At 33.9% G+C, this 15,423-nt stretch overlaps 1 protein-coding gene across 2 annotated transcripts in view; it reads left to right on the top strand.

Moving 5' to 3' along the window:
• The window catches only part of LOC108977057, a 107,175-nt gene that overhangs the window by 15,952 nt on the left and 75,800 nt on the right, over positions 1–15,423 (top strand). For both annotated transcript variants that reach the window (XM_018948254.1, XM_018948178.1), the window contains exon 2: positions 11,731–11,807. The gene's annotated coding sequence lies outside the window, so the exon portion shown is untranslated. The remainder of the gene's footprint in view (positions 1–11,730; positions 11,808–15,423) is intronic.

Genomic DNA, 15,423 nt, shown 5'->3' with positions numbered 1-15,423 from the left:
TGATCGCAAAATAGTTCAGATCGGACCACTTTAGCATACACATGACTATATATGTGTAATAAAAATTGGGATTATCCATTTTTCTTACTCTCGGAATAAATCATCAATTTTAATTATTCTTTTTAGAGGTGTAGACCTAGTCCCTTTAACATTTGTTTTATGCTGCGTCGGATGTTGAATAGTTTCATGTATATATATTGCGTAACATCTATAGATATTATGGAAAGGCCAATTTAATGTCGAACTAGATATCTCCAATTCGCGGTAAGAGGCTTTCATTGCGTTGAAAATATAATGGGTTAATTAAGGAAAAATATGGAAGACAGTATAAACCGCTTACCAAGTTATTGAGACAATACGACTTTCTCGCGACAGTCGGGTCTAAGTAACCGCAACAGAGCCGGACTTTTATCACATTAAGAACAACTGCGCACTATTCTTCGAAATTACTTCAGGAATATTTTCTGCTGCTACAACAACAATCAATAAGGATGAAAAGGCTTATTCGACAAGGTTTTCAGGATATGTAATTTTGAACCAGTGGTACGCGTGGCTAAAGTCTAAAGTAGTCGTAAATTGCACTTTCGATACAAAGTTTCGATACTTTTCACTCACTAAATTTGAATAGATTTTTTTTCCCATAATTATTTATTTAATATTTAATTATAAAGTCGATTTCCTTGTATATACATATTTAGTTAGCGATATAGATTTGCTTCAAATCTTTAACTATTAATATTTAATTTATTTAATATTTAAGAGGCTTTTAAATACAGCAGTGATAATATTTCAACAGTTCACACTTCCTTTCGTATCAAAACTCAAAACTAAGTATATGAATTTAGTATGGAAATTGCTAACCTTTCCCAAAAAATATAAGCATAAGCCCGTTATGAATTCAGAACTCCTCTATAAAAGAACCTTGTTCTAAGAATTGGGCTGAAACTTGAACCCCAACAACCTGTTAGTTTTTTTGGTTTTGCCTAAGACTGCTTTTTTTTATTTATTATTTATTATTTGCCAGATTAATATGAGATCGAAATTTTCTTCAAGTTATTTGACAGTGTCGCTTTTTATGATAATTACATTGGCTAAAGAAACTAGTGGATATTTCCCTCTCCTTAACGATTTTGAGCATTATAATTATCTATAATATTTAACTGTTTAAAGCAGTCTAGCCATTTTTGATATTTATTATATTTGTGCATAAGTATTTAGTTCATTTCCGAGCAGGGTACCTGTGCAAGCGTCATTGCATGAAGGCGCCTTGACAAATTTACGGAAATTAATGTAACTCTGAGTCAGCTTGTTCTCCAAAGGGCCTAACAATATGTACAAAACGAAAGCAACACTTAACAACAATAACAACAACAATTGCATAATGGTACAGTATAGAAAATTGCGTCTGTATGCCAAACGTGCGGATTAAAACTAAAAATATGTCAATGCGAAAAAAATTCTTGAGTGAAAATGGGTTTGCGCTGTCGTTGCCTTTGTTGCTATTGCATTGTTGGCGCTGAAGTGTGGCAATGGCGTTCGTTGCTAATGTCAAGAGTGTGTGCAAATTGCAGCAACAAAATATAATTGTTGTTAGCGAATAGGTGAGGTAAACGTTGTAATCCTTACACACATGTAACGTGAGCATGTGAATAGAACCGTTAAACACCTTGCGTTTCGCAAAAGTGAGTCGGTGGCACGAAAGTTGCAGCTGAGGCAAAGTAAAGCAGTGCGTTTAGTAGTAGATTAATGAACAGTACATATTTACTACACTTAGTTGTTGTTGTTGTTTTTGTTGCGCCTGTCAGCAMGGATCATGTGCCAATAGCAACTGCAATTTATTGGTTTTGTTGTTTGCTGTTCGTGCGGAAATTTTCGAAAAACGCAAACTGCATGCACACAGCTGGGAAAGCAACAACGTGTTGCTGCCGTTAGGGAGTATGTAGGTGTGCGGTATACAAGGGTGTTGCAAGCAAGCACTAAAGGAAGCAGCACAGCTGCTTGCTGGCATATTGCAACATTTCAAATGTTTGGATAAGAAATCGAATTTCGACACATTCACACAAACATACATATGTACATACTATATATGCACCATATACGTGCTTTTATGGTATAACATTGGCATTGAGGTTTATTGTTTGTGCAATTATGGCATGACAAAAGGTATTTATAGCACTTTGTTTCCTAGTTAGTTTCATATTTCGTGCCACCACACACCAATGTGCAGACTTATTTTCACAACAATCATACTTCAAACTCTTACAACAACCAAATGTGCTGTTTGAGTGCAAGTGTTACAATGAAAAGCTTTTAAAGTATGTACTTAGCTGCCTGACAGTTATTTTTCCGACATTATTCCATTGCAGTTCTCCGAATTTGTTCAAAATCTGAAAAAATACGAAGCGGGAGGATGATATGAATGTGAACTATTTAAATACAACATCGCAATTCCAAAATTTGGTTACAGCTTGTGCCCTTACAAGCTTTGGCACGTAAAATTTCCCAGACATTTATTAGTACAGCTTTCAAAGTGTTATACTTGAATCATATCCACATACTAACTTGGAATAAATAATATTAATAAAATGACACTTAGATTTAGAAATCATCATATACCGTTTTGGTCCAAGTAGAGGTGTACTTTTTTCTATAGCTTTTTTGACAAATTACGCGTGAGTGGTCTCAAGCTGTCAAGCTATTTTTGTTCATTATTGTTTGGTATTTCATCATGGAAAGACTTAAGTCTAAACAACGTTTACAAATTGTTCAATCGAAAATTCACATTCTGCAAATAATGTGCTTCGCGCGGTCAACATAATTGGCTTTCTGGGCGTACTATTCGCAACAACATCACACATTTTCAGACTCAGCATTCATTATTGGATAATATTCGACCGAATAGACCACGTCCGGCAGCCGTAGCTGAGAGTTTACACAAATACTGTGGAAGTCGATTCAGCGTCAATCGCCGCAACTCGGACTGACGATTGGAAAGACTTGGCGCATTTTACTTCGAGGTCTGAAGTTGAGAGGCTACCAAATACAACGTTCACAAACGACATCGCTTCACTCTCTGAGCTCTTGAAAAGTTCCACGAAGATTCGACGTTTTAGAGCCAAACTATATTCTGTGATGAGACTCATTTTTGGCTGAATGGTTTTGTGAACAAGTAAAATTGCAGCATTTTGGAGGAAGAGCAACCTGAAGAGATTCAAGAGTTGCCATTCTATCACAAAAAAAAAACAAATGGTTTGGTGTGATTAGTAGGCCGGTGGAATCATCGGTCCATATTTCTTCAAAAGTGAAGCCGGTGAGAACGTTATTATTAACACGTTAACATTATCGCGTCATGATAATCAACTATTTTATGTCTGAAATTGGAGCTCGTGTTCTCGACAGCATTTGGTTTCAATAAAACAGCGCCACTTTCCACACATCGTATTATCTATGGATTTATTGAGAGAACACTTCGGTAAGCAGATAATTTCACACTTTGGGTTTAAAGTCTATGCGGACAATACCGCTTCGATTCAGACTTTAGAGCAAAACATCATGACGTGTCATTCGCCAGTTACAAGTCGAAATGCTCGAACGAGTCACTCGAAAATTGGACTCAACGGGTGGACCATCTGAGAAATAGTCTTCAAAAAATAAATGCCAAAGAATGTTCTTTCGAATGATAATAAACATTCCCTATTAAATTTGATGTTTCTTTGTTTTTTCCTTAAAAAGTAGGGAGATTAGAAAGCTCTTTATATACAAATTTGCAACTAATAGTAGATGATATGTGTGTCTATCTTTTTTTAGAATCTTTTATTTACTTAGTTCATTAATTTGGAAGGCTCTTCGATATTATTATGAATTTTCTATTGGTTGCTATCCGAGATCTCTTAAGGGGTTACATGAGTTCACGGGTTTAAAGAAATTTAATATTATCTTATTCAATTTTATAACACCTTAAGTTTCGAAGACACAGCCTTATATTGAGAACTTGTGCGCTTGAGCTTAACTAAGCTAAGTGCAGCATCTGTAAACGAATTTTTCTCGAAACTGTGATTTTAAAGGCGGTTGGCAAGATTTCTAGAGAGCTACTCAACCGATCTTCATGACTTTTACACAGGTCTATCAGCTATAATTCTTAAAGACTTGGACGAAGACTTTTATTCCGATTACAACTATTTGAAATAAAAACAAGTAAGGAAGGGCTAAGTTCGCATGATAAAGTGATAATCGAGATTTCAGGCGTGGTTGAGAACCGATTTCACCCATATTTGGTACATGTCATCACGGTGTTAAGAAAATATTATATACCGAATTTTTGGTTTTTGGTCCATAAGTGGGCGACGCCACGCCCATTTTCAATTANCGGACGGACGGACAGACAAACATCCGGATTTCAACTCTACTCGTCACCCTGATCACTTTGATATATATAACCCTATATCTGACTCTTTTAGTTTTAGGACTTACAAACAACCGTTATGTGAGCAAAACTATAATACTCTCTTTAGCAACTTTGTTACGACAGTATAAAAAAAGTTGCGAATTTTCACTGAAATTTTACTTTTTTCTCTTGTGCAATTGGTTGAGATATTTTTTTTTTTTTTGCATCTAGTAACCACGATGAACGAAACCGTTGGTTATGCTGTCTTTCGTGACTTTAATGTGGGTATTTTAGAAAACTTTACATATACTATAAGCTAATTTGATATAACAATAAGAACAAACGGTTCACCTTGAATAATACTGACGTCTTGCGCTAAATTGCTCATCTATGTCAACTCCGATTATTTAACATGCTTTAAAATCACACAATTTGCAAAATAATCTCAAGCTTGACTGTGTCCGTTGTTTCTTTATACATATGTATATATAAAATATTTATTTACTTCTTCTTGAGAGAAGATATTACTCCAGACAAATAATTTTTTGTATTATGAGCACGACCGGCAAAGAAATAAAATTTTACAGTAAAGCCGTGAATCAAACTCTGCTACAATAAAATAAATGTATCTTAATATATACATCTGTAACATATATGCATATGTATATGTGTCGTAGGGTGTCCGTTATTTCCCAAGTTGATTTCTTTTTTGCCAAAGCCCTATGAAATTTTAGTTTTTGTACTAAAAATTGGAAGCAACAAAAATAAATACTTTTTTCTTTTATTAGCATTTTACTTTTTTTGTTTTATAAATTTTTTGGTATTGCAATGAATTCTATATTTTATAAGCAAATAAACCTATAACTAAAGGGTTTTTTCTTAGAAAACTTTTAAATTTATTTACCAAAAAATTTGTACACATATTATGGAATCCTGTAATTGTATTTTAAGACTTAACATTAGTAAAAAATATTTATTTGGAAACGGACTACCGCTGATTTCTGGGAACTCCTCTCAAAATAGAGGTTTTGCGGTGATCACTATATCTCTGAACTGGATTCTCTGAAATTAAAAAGCTAAACAGATTTCATTAAAGTAATCTTAAATCTAGTAATGTAAATCAAAAGAATAAGAAAAATAATTTTTTTTTAACAAAATGACGGTTTCTCAATACAAAAATAGGTTTTTTTTTACCAAAATTCGCCATTAAATTATTTATAAAAAAATATTTATCGGTGAGAAAAAATTTTCGTTTAATTACTAAAAAATAAATTTAAGAAGCTCTCGTGTTAAAATGTGCGACTAATCGGTTTAGCCGTTTTCGAGTAATGTTGGTCACCGATTTTAAGAAAAACTGGCGTGTAACTTCGAAAATATTTACCGGAACGATATGAAATTTTTTCTGTGAAATTTTAAATATTTAAGAAAATAAAATTAAAAAAAAAATCGATTTTTTGTAAATTCTGACTTTGTACTTGTATAACTCCTTAAAAATAAATCATATTTTAATACAAAATTTTGCGATCGACTAATTAATTTTTTCATAAATATATTGCTTCAAAAGTTATAAGCAGTTCAAGTTATGCATCTAATGTAGAGACTATTCATGCAGTACGCCATGTCGTATGAGTAACACAGAATGTATCAGATAAATCACTTTTATAAATGCTCAGTACTTTTCATGTATAAATTTAGCTGCGTATAACTTTTAAAGGAATGTTTTTAGCGAAACAATCAATTCAATCCTGTTCATAGAAAAAATAATTTTGTATTAAAATATCACTTCTTCAGAGTTATAGGTTTACTCGTTTAATGCGATATATTATATTAAAAAATCACATGTTATATACATTGAAAATAATAAATTAACCAACGAAGAGTAAAACCTCTTTTCACTGTTAGCTTTTGTACTGAAAATTAGATATTTGCCGAAGAAAAAGTTTCTCCGAACCATTTTAACCATTCGTTTTGGAATTTTTTATTGAAACATTACATATCTTCATATTAGGTCTAAAAGAAAAACGATGGCAGTGCCATGCACTTGCCATCAATTATATCAAAATTACTGCTTAAGCCGTTGTGAAGCACCCTTTAAATGAAATGAGGCGAGTCATTGTATTTTCGCATGTTGTGGGTGCTTTTTCTTTATTTGTACTTTAATTTCGTTTGAAAAACATCCTAAGCAAATATAATTTCATCACTGTTGTGCTATACAAAGTACATACACTCAACACTACATATTTTTTCTTTATGCATTATATTAAATTGTACATATGTACTATGTACATGAACATGTGTAAATGTAAAAGCACTTTAGCTTTTCGATATAAATTCACAAATTTCATTTTTGTCAAGACATGCACGATTAAATTATGCTCCCAGGGTTGCCTGAAATACCGTTTAACAACCGGTGCTTTGAATCTTTCAGCTTTTATATGAATTACCTAAGCTAAAGTACTTATACATATGTGCATATTTTAAGCGTTCATATGTATGCGGCCGCTTGGGCGTCGTTATAATTTTGTAATATTTACCAATAATTATCTACTTGTATATTTAATATTTCATAAATGCGAAACAACAAAATATTGGCGCTTTACATTAATGCCGTTGTGTTGAACGCGAGGAACTATAAAAGGGTAAACAGCATTGTTGCTACGAGTAAATTATTAACGTTATTAATTATTAAAATTTTAATTTAAATATTGACATTATACGTATACTGACAATAAAGAAGCGTCATTTAATAAAAACATTAAAATTCGTCTGTGACACGATGCGCGTATGGTCAATGAATTGTATATCGCAGGTGTCCTATCGCTTAGAAGTGAACGATAGATTTGTGGACAAAAAATAGTAATACCCTTCGCTGAAATATTTTTTTTCTAGGTTGGTATGACTGTCAGTGGAATCTTTGTCAAATGTTACATCGAAGTAATCATTGGTATTTAGTATACGCTTGACTTTGTGTTTTTGATTGGTATAAATTATTCAAAGAAGGTCGAGAACGTGGGGAAGACGAACCTCGTCCAGAACGGCAATCAACATCATCAATAAGACAAAGTAATTGATGGTTAAGAATCGACGATTAACAGTCTCGCTAGAATCAGTAAAAATCTGGGTCTAAGATAAATGAAAGCACTATTAGTTTCAAAATCAATACATTTGCTCGAAAATCAAATTTGGAAAACTAAATTAAAAATTTTAAAATTTATGAACAAAGTCTTATTATTTTTAGCTCATAGTAGCATATGTATGTAATTAGCTCAATGAGCCTGGTATTAGTTACAAAAAGCTGTTTTCCTTCGTGTTCGATCGGAATCAAGTTCTTATATTATTGTGGAACCTGAGGTATTTGTGAAGGATATTATAGTGTCACCATTTAAGTGAGAAATTTCATTCCTAAAAGCTTTTGAAAAATATATGTGTATGTGTAATGTTACAGCAAAATTAACGCACCAGCACACAACCTTAGTTATGACATATGTACATAAGTCATGCTTCTACGCACACACACTTAACTTTGGGATAGAAATAAATATGTGTGTAATATACATATGCTCTTACTTAAGTGCCGTTTCATAAATTCTTTTGCAACCTGACACAGGTGCATTATGAGTTTTCATTCATAATATTCTTGATTTACTTTTACCTCGTGTTCCACTCCACTTCACTTTACTTATGAATTAATGTTTTAATAAATTTAATATGCGTCAACAACTCGTCTTTGGTGCTGTGAGTGTTTGTCGTTATATGCCTTTCATTTTTAATAAATTTTCGCCTGAGCAAAATTCTTAATCGTGCTGAGGCTTACTTGTGAAATAATGACAATTTCGAGTTGGAAATGTGGCTTTAAAGGCTTAGAAGTGGCTTTTAGTTCATTCAAACTAATGAAATTGTAAATGCTACTCAAGTGCATTACTCTAACGAAAAAAAAAGCATAGAAAATTTCACAATTTTCAGCCAAAAATTTAAGCGAAAAGAACACAGGTGGAAAACAAAATTCTATTTCAGTTCGTTAATCCATGCGAACACACGCTTCTAAACATATGTGTATATCGTCACCTGAAATGCAAAATAACGTAACAACATTTTCGGAAATTTGTAGCGGCATGAATGAAACACGAAATAAAATGGAGCATGAGTGAAAAAAAAATTTAATGTTGGTTTACGTGAAAATGAAAATGTTGAACATATGTAATATTATGTATGTAATTTGGAGTAGTGAAGCGTAATCAATAAGACACTCAATTTCGATTTTTTTGATGATATGTTATTTTGCATTTCCAGTGACGATATCGAACTTTAAAAATTCCAAATCAAGTGCATAAATTATAAATTTGTTTGCTCTTCGCAATATTTTTCTAGCATCCTTCCACAACACACTCCACATGAAGGCACTTACCGCATGCTCCTTACCAGTCAACATTATCAGCCAAGAGCCACCGCACGACTTTAACCAGTGCACGGTTCGCTTGATTTCTTCTTTGGCTTCCTTTCCGCAGCCAAATTTTACAAACTCATTGAGATATACATTGAAAAATATTTTACCAAGTCATCATTTGAACACTTTGTTAGCACGACAGTCAGTTAGTCAGTACCTTGCGTTCGATATCTGTCTGCCTCACTCTTCTGCAAGTTCCTCCACTTACTTTGGTGGCATTTTCTGAATTTCTTATGCCAAATTCGGCTGTTTTGCATATAAATTACACTTTTACTTCGGCAATATTTTTCTTTTTTATACTGATATTAGCCAGCAGTGCTTGGCAGTAGGTAAAAATATATGCACGTATCTAAATACATGGTTTGTACTGTTGTATGCTCTTGTTTTGTTGATTTAGAAAGTTATTTTTGTTTTTCTCTTTGAAATCGATATTTGATTAGTTTATTTGAAAGCGCTAAAAGTCTTGTGATTTATGCAACTAAATTTTATTTTGGTTGGCAGGTTGTGGTACATGCTGCTAAGCCATACTTCAAGATCTAGTTATTGGTTTTCGGCTCTGCTCGGTATTCTGCTTGAGTCCGTGAAATTTCTTTTTTAAAGAAATTTTCGATCTTTCATGACAATATTGGCATGCAGTAATACCATTTAAATGGTACTTCAACTATTGAAACGATAATTGAGCGAGATAGAGCTTATTCTTCGAATGAGTGTTAACTTTAATTGAAAATAATTTATATGTATCACTAAAATATTCAAAAAACCACGTTTAGAAAACCTTTGCTTATGCAATTCTTACTCTCGAGTGGTTCTGGCAACGGGAATAGATTCTTACAAAGAATACATAGACCAATAGATAGATTGCACCACGACCTAAGGTCCTTTGTGCCGTCTCCTCAGTCACAACGACCCACTTAACCTATATTGATACTGCTAGGTACTAGTGGTGCGATGTGATCCCTATTTGAAAATATAGTTTCAAAGGCCTTTATCCTGCATTTGCAGACTTCTATGCAGGCAATTAGCAGGTATTCTGGAGTTTCAGTCTCCTTGTCGTAGAACCCGCAATTTCCACAAGAATTATATAAATACTTATATAAATACTTATTGAGCTCACAGTGTCCAATGTAGAATGTAACAAGAAGCTTGAGTTTATCCATAAAGAGATATTTAAAGCTGCTGAAATTGTAACCCCCAATAAGCAATTTGGCATGGCACATGCTTTGGAGTGTTTGGCAATATCTCTCTTTGCCTAATATTTCTTCCTCCCTGTGTAGCTCCCTTATAGTATGAGGACCCAACGCGATCAAGGGTTCAGGTCCTACCATGTTAGTGAATGCTGCGGAGCGAGCGAGCTCATCAGAAAGTTCATTCTCGGCTATCACAAAGAAGAGAAAAGTTATTTATTAAATGATAAAGCTTTTAGTGCTTCACTAGAATCCCGAAAAAGAAGTCATTACTTAGACTTTTTTCTATGGCGGCATGTAAAGTCTAAATTCTATGCGGACAATCCCGGTTTAATACAGGTCTTGGAACAATACATCACGCGTCAGCGAAAATTGAACACATCGGATGGACTGAAAGAATTAATCTTCAAAAAATAAATGACAAAGTATGTTCTTTCGAATGATAATAAATATTCAAATTGAAGTTTGTGTGTGTTTTTTCTTAAAAAAGTAGGGAGGCTCTAAATAAATTACCCTATATTTAAAACTAGAAAGCTTAAGGTTCTAGTTGAGCCTGTTTGGCGATACGTTATCTTTTAGAAGGCTGGTGTATAGTTTCTTTTTAAGCGGTTTCAATCAATTAGTTAGATTTCAGTAGGGGGCGGAGTTTAAATTCATTGTACTTTGTGTTGTTCTCTACTTTTTTCTTTATCATTAGATCACCAAGATCTTTGTTAATATTTTCAATGCGAATGTACCAAGGTGCACCCGTTATAGCTCTAAGGATTTTTGACTGGAATCTCTGTATTATATCACTGCTAGTTGCACATGTCGTGCCCTAGGGTTGAATACCATACATCTAAATTGGCTTTATTGTCCGTTTTATAATGCATATAGTATATTCGCCAATTAGCTGGCAATTTTTCGATCAAAGCTAAATGCATCTCTAGTATCCTTGACGTTCTAATGGAACTTTTATTACGGCATACTAAAACTGTGTCATCAGCAAACGTTGATGTCGATGCATCATTACTATTCCAACTGATCTGTTATGTATATATAAGATATATAAGGTTGGATCAAGCACAATCTCCTTACATAGTTACACCATCCCTTATCGGTGTTGCAATTTTTGAAATAAGACTCAAATATTTCGACAAATGAGCAGCTTCTATAAGAGAAAAGGACATGCTCCAAGCCGCAGATCGATACCTCAATAACTGGGGAACTTTTGCCTTCCTTATTGAGAATTTCAACTGAGTTATAATTTATTTTATTGACAGAATTTAAAATTTTCTCCGACTTTTAGAGACAAAAAACCGCTATTATTTAAATGCATTTGTTTAATTATTCCTCCAGCTAATAATTAACATAAAATATCGCATGCTACAATTTTTTCCATAAATTGGAATAATTGCTTATCCAATCTAGTATAGAAAAGAAGAGTGTTGGTTGAGGTTCATACTCAATTCCGTACTTGTAGAACAAAACCCACTTTCAAAGGCCTCGAGCGCATCTACAGCTGACACTATCTAAAGCATTGTTGCGAAAAAAACTAAAGTTAATCAAGCACATAACTAAAACTAATTAATGGTTGAATGCAAGCATAGCATCCATTTAGCCAGAAATATATAAAATTTATGAAGAGCACATGTCCTCTGTTAGCCCAAAAGGCTTTTATTGTGTTATTGTGTAAAACTTTAATTCCATAAATGTTTTTTAATGTCTCCTCTTTTTAGATTTGCTTGAATTGACACGTGTGCCACCAATACGCTGTGCTTTGACCTTCACAAGGTGGATCGCCCTTTGTGCGCAAGTAAGTCAAATGAATTTCTATGTGAAATAAAATAGTGCACTTTTGCCATTCTACCATCGCTTTTATTGACCTTCGGTGTAACTTTGCCATAATGCTTCATTGGGACAAAGCAGTCGAAACGTATAAATACCAATGGCAGTTTTATTGCCTTGATTTGCTTCTTTTGAAGAAAATAAAAACGACTATGGCACACTATACCTCTATAAATATGTATATTACATATGTATTTGCGTTTTTATACTTGTAAATTTTTTCAATATCCAACAAATGTTCTGCTAATATACTCTTATACAAATACTTACATACCCATGTACATAGGTGTGTATGGAGTCAAAAAGCGTATGATTTGCATAATTTGTGATGTGGAATGAATTTCCGTTCACAATACATGTGGAAATTTCTATAGCATAGGCCTCACATGGCACAGCGACGAATTGTTCGCACCCCACCAAAACTTTCGCAGGTAATTTTCATAGATAGTACATCATTTTTTCTCACCATAGGGAGTAATTGGGAATGAGTTAGTCTCCCATATATACCTTTAGAATACAGTTGTGCATTAATTCGTCCCAAATGAATATAAATAAGGTATACATGTAGATTGACTAGTTGTAAATGTTGGAAGAAGATTGAAGTATAATAAATGTAGTTGGTTCAGAAGACCTGAAAAAATAGACTTCTTAACCTTTCGGGTAAAAAAGAGTAGAATTAGTTTATTCATAAGACATGCCTGAAGAAAAGAAAACAGTTTATTAAATATGTGGTCTAGAAAAAGAAATTTTGCAATAAATTTAAGGTTTAATTTGCATATGAATCATCCGATTTAGGCCAAATAAACGGTGCATTGTTCAATAACTGGTTGTCATAATGCCACTCTCATATAAACTCTCGTTCCTATTGGCAAGCAAGTGGTAGAAAGAAGTTGACTTTCACAAGCTTGAGGTGAGTTTTTCACCGGCAAATTCATTCTCTATATAAGGCGCGTTCCAAAAAACAGAAAAAATGTTTTTTTCTGACAAAATCAATTTATTGTATTCAAAATAGTCTACTTCTGTTTCAATACAGCTTTTTGCACTGTCCAAAAACATGTCGAATGAGGCCGGTATGGCCGCCAGTATGCCGGTGTAAACCTTTTTGTCTGCATAACGCTTTCTTTTCATGAGCAAAATTTTCCGAAAAGGAAGAAGTCGTACGGTGCCATATCAGGTGAATAAGGAGAGTTATTAGTGGAAATAATGTGATTTTTGGTCAAATAATCGTCCTTCGAATGTTGGATTCTGAGCAATTTTGGTCGTCTGTCAATTTGTGCGGAACAAACCGTGCACACACCTTTCGATAGTCCAAATGTTTGATCAATGAGCGATAAATCGATGTTTTGGAGATGTTCAATTCCATTTCCATGAATTTCAATTATGCTTTCGGCTGATTTTTGATGAATTCACACACAGTTTCGATGGAATTTCCGTTGATCACGGATTTTGATTGGCCCACATGTTGATCGTCATTTATGTCCTCACGACCACTTTGAAAACGTTGAAACAACCCGTGCACTCTGCTACGGGATAGGAAATCATCGCCATAAACTTAATTCATCAATTGAAACGTTTCGGTAAAAGTTTTACCAATTTTAAAACAAAATTTAATGTTCATTTTCACACCGATAACACAAACAATCGATGAAGATAGCTAAGTCTAACGCCCCAGTCGACAATAGATGGCGTCTCCATGGGGCGCTAGATTCAAAAAGCCCCGTTTACTTTGGGTCGCACCTTATAGACAGGAACGGATGATAGTCATTAGGCGTCAGGTCCCGAATATAAGATGAATGATTAATCACTAACGATTTTTGTGGCCTGCTTTGTTCTTATGGAAAACAATTCCTATTGAGATACAAATTACTTATGACAACCATCTATTGAAAACATAATGAATTTCCTTTTACCTTCTCCGGGTTTGCTTTTTTTTGGCCAGTGTAATGAAGCTTTTATCTGTGTTACCACATATATCCCGTAGAAGAATCAAGCTAATCAGGACCATTATCAGTCCACAACTCGCATTACCAGACTAAAGTCAGAAAAACGTTAGTTTTTTATGATTTCCCGGAAAAGTGATTCAAAAGGAGATTACCTGTAGGTATTTTAATTAGTATTCTTACAACAAAAACTCGAAGGACTTAAAGCAAATTCAAACTAAAGTTGGTAGACGTGATATAAATTAACCTAGACAGTTGTAAATATATCTTGAACTATTAGGAAAGTGTTGTACGAATATTCCTACCAGAAAGCTGCCAATCGATACCAAAAGAGGAAAAATTAGCTTCATTAAAAAAAATAATGCCTTCAGACTAGTTGTATTTGTGGTTCTTCTGTTACTAGTTACTTATTAGTTCATAGCTATTTTATATCTCCAGTGTACTTATATACATATATCAATATTTAGTGGAAACGTATTCTGTTTAGATACACATAGAAATGTGGAATTGATTTGCCTGCAGAAAAATGGTTATGTGGTGTTTAGTGGTACTAAGTCAGTATGTTACGCCATGTCACGAGAAATACTTGAACTTTCAAGCAATGCACAAATACTACTTCAAATATACATATATACATGTACCCAAATAAATATATGCAAATATGTACAACAAATATTGATGTTTAACTTGAGTATAACCCATTCAGCGTGCGGGAGTGAGTAAAGGGCGAGACTTACTTTGTCATTTAACGGCATGTATTTAGTTCTTCTATTTGTATTGAGATGCATACTTAGTGGCAAATATAAAGACCTGTGAGATATATCTACGAGTATGAATAATATTGATATATGCATTTACCATAAAAAGGCGGCAACTTGCCAAGCAAATATCACGATACGATGGCAGGGGAAATTATTGAGAACCGTGCGAAATTCGTAAAAGTAGTATTTCAATAAGAGTATATTTTTTCTTTGAATAAGCTTTAATTAACTGCGAGTTCCTTGTAAAATAGTATTTTCATAGTAATTCTGTAATATTTTTTCTTTGTAGCAATTGGAGATATAATTTATAATTATTATCGCTATTTCTTGCATGCCTATCGCTTATTATTTTAATATATTAAGTGAAATTGTTGCGACGGTTCTTGAATCTTTTAAAGCAACAGTGATAGATGAGATCTGCATCGGAAATAATTTTTTCTCTACGTATTAGTCAGCTTGTTCACTGTCGCAGGTCGAAACGGTATTCGTAATTACTAATCTCAGGTACTATTCGGTAAACAGATATGTAGGTAAATGGAAAATAATTGAGATTTTGCATTGTGCCCTCTCCTATATCACATATGGTCATAAAGGTCCAGAAATCTGAATAATTCCAGGAGCTTCCTGGGGTCAACTGAGGTAAAGCTCCCACCACCTGGAAAATCTAGAATCAGGTATTCTGGAGTTTCCTGTTCCATTGCCCATAATCGGCAGTTTGGGCAAGAAACTATGCACATGTTGGACAAGTGCTTTCTAAGCCTGCATACCGTGAATAGACCGTGACAAGGAGACCGAATTTGTTTCGCAATAGCAACTTGGCGTGTCGCATTTTTGCTGTCTGTTGCCAATGCCGTTCTCTTATCCATGCGGGGCAACTCTTTTA

This window comes from Bactrocera latifrons, unplaced genomic scaffold (assembly GCF_001853355.1).
Source record: "Bactrocera latifrons isolate USDA-ARS-PBARC rearing strain unplaced genomic scaffold, ASM185335v1 scaffold_0, whole genome shotgun sequence".
NCBI classification, from domain to species: Eukaryota; Metazoa; Arthropoda; class Insecta; order Diptera; family Tephritidae; genus Bactrocera; species Bactrocera latifrons.
This window is presented reverse-complemented; position numbering and strand designations above follow the sequence as displayed.